Here is a 4,827-nt window from a genome sequence, read left to right on the forward strand (position 1 = left end):
TCAACCTCCATTTCTCAAAATATTGATCCATTCAAGTCAACACGCCTTAGAAGAGGCTTACCTTCTGGGAGAATTAAGAAACCGATGTGTTAAAATCTCACTCCTCCAAGCCATCATGGATGTCCCCATATAAAACAAGATATTCAGGGAGAAATGCTTCAAACATCATGTGAGGAGAAAGAAGGACACCCCTACCATTAATGTCATTGGACAGTTGTCTGACGTAATGTTGGGGAGAGTGATTTTCGCAAAGTATCTAGTCTGTGGTATTCATGTGGTAGGTGTGGATATTTATGGTATCATTGTCCCCCACACCTTGATTGATCTTGGGCCTTCCATCAATGTGATTAATAAGGAGACCATTCTCAAACTGAATCTGCAAGGATCATTGAGGAAGACCACATCAGTATTGCAGCTTGCAGACAGGTCAACAATAGCTCATGAACAAGTTTTTGAGGATGTGATTGTCTCTATTGATTCCTGGGAGTACGTTGTTGACTTCTTCGTTCTCCAACCTAAGACCAAATTCAATGGTTATCATCTCATCCTTTGAAGTCCATGGATAGTCACTATTGAAACTTACATAAGTTGCAGGGATGGGAACATGAACATTAGGAATGGGCATTTGTCCAAATAGTTGGTCTTCTACCCTCTTGATCAACCATCCTTAGAGCATGACTTTCTCTTATGGTTGGAAGAGGAAGAGGAATATCAACTATACCATGCCACATACTACCCAGTCTATACCCTAGATACTATTATAGGAGGGCGACAACCTGATGAAGATGGCCTAATTGATCAAATCCTCCAAAACTAGCCGCCCAACACCATGCCTCTTAACGAGTCGATGAAGAAATTTAAAGATAACCCTTGGGCTGAATTGTTCCCAGTTGACACAAGTCATGCTCATATCAAAATGTTAGAATTTGGTCAATATAAAACATTGAAAATCAACCCCTCACTCTCAACCCATCCAAAAGAGAAGTTGTGCAACACCCTGAGAGAGAACTTGGACGCTTTTGCTTGGAGTTATAAGGAAATGAAGGGAGTGCACCATTCAATGTTTACTCACCACATCTACATCAAGGAAGGCTGAAAACCATTGTGCCAACCTCAAAGGAGAACGAACACATCCCACAAAGACATAGTCAAGGAAGAACTACAAAATTTGTTAGATGCAGGGATCATTTACCACATCTCAAGTAGTGAGTGGGTGTCTCTTCTAGTTCTGGTCCCAATGAAGAATGGAAAAGGTAGGATCTATGTGGATTATAGAGAGTTAAACAAAGACACTAAAATTACCATTTCCCTCTAGTACCTTTCATTGATCAACTCTCGCATGGTCTTGCAAGGAAGAAGTTCTTCTCTTTCCTTGATTGATTCAGTGGTTACAATCAGATCTAGATCATCCCAGAGGATCAATATAAACCCACTATCACTTGTCCTTGGGGTACCTATGCTTATAGGGTCATTCCTTTTGGATTATTTAATGCGCTTGCCACTTTTGAAAGGGAAGTTCTGAGCATCTTTGTTGAGCTAGTCCATGACTATATAGAAATCTATATGGATGATTTCACTCCCTATGGGTGTGATTTCCTAGAGGCTCTCTCTAACTTGGGGAATGTATTGAATAAGTGCATTGAAATGAACCTATCCCTTAGTCCTAAGAATTTGAGTTCTTGATGAATGCATGGACTATTCTAGGTCTCTAAATATCCCAGGAAGGACTACAACTAGGCCCAAATAAAATTTCTATCATAAAAAGGGTTTGTACTCCTCAAAAGCAGAGGGATGTCAAGAGTTTACTAGGCTTAGAAGGATACTATATGAGGTTTATCAAAGAAATTAGTAAAGTATCCTCACCATTGTTTGGACAGTTGGCCAAGGAATCTGAATTTTGCTGGTGAAAAAGTTTTCAAGGGGCCCTAGAAATCTTGAAGGACAAGTTCAACACTGCACCCATTCTCCAAGATCTAAATTAGGATCTTCCTTTTGGCATGAACATTAATGCCTCTAACAAAGCTATAGGAGAAACTATAAGCCATGCAGATAACAAGCTTCCTTATGTTATTTACTTCATTAGCAAAAATCTATCTAAGGTTGAATTAAACGACACTCTGACTGAAAAGGAGCTCCTAGTTATTGTCCATTACTTGAACAAATTTAGATACTACATCATTGGTTATGTTATCACTCTAGGAAACTCTCCAATACAAGTTTTTAGACCAGTAATTCTCAATATTTTATAGATTCAATGGATAGATGGAGAATACTATTTGTACCAGCAAATTGCATATATAAACACATATGAATGGCCAGCTACACGAAGTAAATGAGACTTGCAAATCTAATCTTTAAATGCAGAGATAAGATGACAATTATCTGGCATTAGACACATCAGAAAACCTAAATAACCTATTCAAGTGCAAGCATAGAATAGCAAAGAGAATGGAAATTGAACATATAATAGCAAAAGAAGCTTATATTGCTAGAATGAAGATGAGAAGCTTGAAGGAAATGAGGAGGAACAATCTCTAGAGGTTGAACCACTGTTACATTTAGTTTTCAGCTATTTATAGCTCTTTACAATGATGCTCAGCTCTCTAGAAGGCTCAGAGTCTTAATTTATCTGCTTTGTCCCTTAACTATTTGATTCCCTGAAAGAAATCATGGCTCAAGGGTCTTCTCCTTCTAACAGAGGAATAACCACGTTCAAGTAATTTGATGCGCATTTTTGGAGAGCTCTCGTACCAAAGATGCCCCATCATGTTTGTTTTGATGAGTTGTGCTGGGCTAGTGATGCGCTGTGTTGCTCCATGATATTTCTGTTTTGGGCTAGTTGTGTTGTCTACTCCATGAATTCTTTGTCAGTTTGGGATGAGTTGCACTTACTGTGGCCCTTTCAGTTGTTAGCAATGCATGCTTTCTGTAAGTATAGAACAACGTTGCCATATTGTTTCTGTTTTAAACAGAAAGCACAAGAATATTGAGAAATATCGCGCCTCTATGTCCTTTTTGGACTTCAAAAGTCCTAAAAAATGGGATATATATCTATTGGGTCCACCCTTGTCACCATTGCACATCACAAAAAAATTTCTCCTGTGTATTTTCCTTGTATTATGAAATATGTGAAAAACATTGAAAAATGCATGAAAATGGGCTTCAGCAGACTTGAAGATATATATATTTCTATTTCAAAACCCATTGGGTCCATCCCTGTCGCCATAGCAAGTCACATTTGGCCCGTTCCCTTTATGTTTCATAAAACATGAAAATACACAAAATTCATTGAAAAATGGCTTTTGCGGACTTCAAGTTTTATGTATTTCCCTTCCCGGACCCTTTCGGGTCCGGGCTTCACCACAATCAGTGCTGCCCTATTTCCCATTGTATTTCGTTATATAATGAAATAAATTAAAATGAAATAAAAATGGCTTTGGCGTGCACCTAAAATATTATGAAAAATCATTTATAATGCCATCAGGTCCAGCTCATCGAGTCGCATGCATATATATGTAAAGGCCGTGCCCCTTAAGGTTTCTATCGATAGTGATCTGGTGATGTAATGTGGGCCGTCAATCTACACGCATGATCAATGGTCCATGTTTAATCATTGATCGCAATCGCTCATTCCCTGTGGTATGTGTCGATAACCGTTGACTCGCCTCCACCGATTGTGACCCGCTGATCCAAGCATTGGCAATCACTAATCGACGGTGTCCACCACTAATTTCCGCTTACATCTAGGTCGTTGATCAGGCAGATCTAACGGCTGTTGTGCCTTCTCAGTTTTAAGCCTACGATAATGGTTTTTTGACTATTTTAATGCGTTTTTTGCCACCCGATAGTGCATTTTTGCCCTTCCAAGGGTTCTCCTCCCTCACTTGTTTCAATATTTGGATGAACCTAAGCACTTTTCAAGACTTAGGGAGTTCTTTGGAGCATATTTGGATCCATTTGCATGATTTTCAAGAAACTTTGGAGACTTTGGGAGTGTTTTGGATCCATTTTTGGGCGAAACACCAACAAATCTAACACTGGTTCCTTCTGGTGATGAATGCCTCCCTGTGAGGTTTTAAGAACTACACAAAAATTCCTTTCCTATAAAAAACAATATCAAATCTTCCTCCTAGTGTTGCATTTGGCATGGAGTCTATTTAGCATGAAATAAAAACTTGGAAAAACATATTCACAATACCAAAGCTTGGAAGTCTTAACTAAATAAAGTTTCAAAAACTGCCCATTCACTAGGCCATCAAAAACATCTCCTCCTTCCTTTGATGCATCCCTTTTGAGAAAATAGTCAGAAAACTAAAAATTGACTCGTTTTACCATTCTATCAAATGTTTCCTTCTCTTGGTCAATGTGCATATCAACAAAATCATCAAAGACTTACAAAAGCCTATTGATTTGATCATCTACTTTAAAAACATTCTAGCATTTGATATTATCAGGCAGAGATGGTCTATATTTCACCTCATCTTTGTATGCTTTCAGCCTTGGATGTTTTTCTCGAAAGGTTTTGTACACCTGTTGAATGATAAGATCTACTTCATACTCTACTGTGTCATTTGTGATCTGAAAAGTTAATATAAAATATGTATCAATGCATTCTTGTGTGGGGGACACAAGGACTTCTGTTTTTCCTATAGTTTCATTAGAGTAAGCCACATCAAAGAACATGTCCCAAATCTGTGGGCCTTCTTCCTCTGTGATCTGGCAAACTGGTTTTTTAAGCTGTGTAAAGGCCAACTGATAAGGCTTGGTAATGTCAAGACCAACCTTATCCATGACAGCCTTGGGCAGTGGATTATGGCTGGCTCCAGT

Source organism: Pinus tabuliformis, chromosome 8 (genome assembly GCF_031772625.1).
Source record: "Pinus tabuliformis cultivar Carrire ecotype Pingquan chromosome 8, CPIR1, whole genome shotgun sequence".
In the NCBI taxonomy this organism is placed as follows: Eukaryota; Viridiplantae; Streptophyta; class Pinopsida; order Pinales; family Pinaceae; genus Pinus; species Pinus tabuliformis.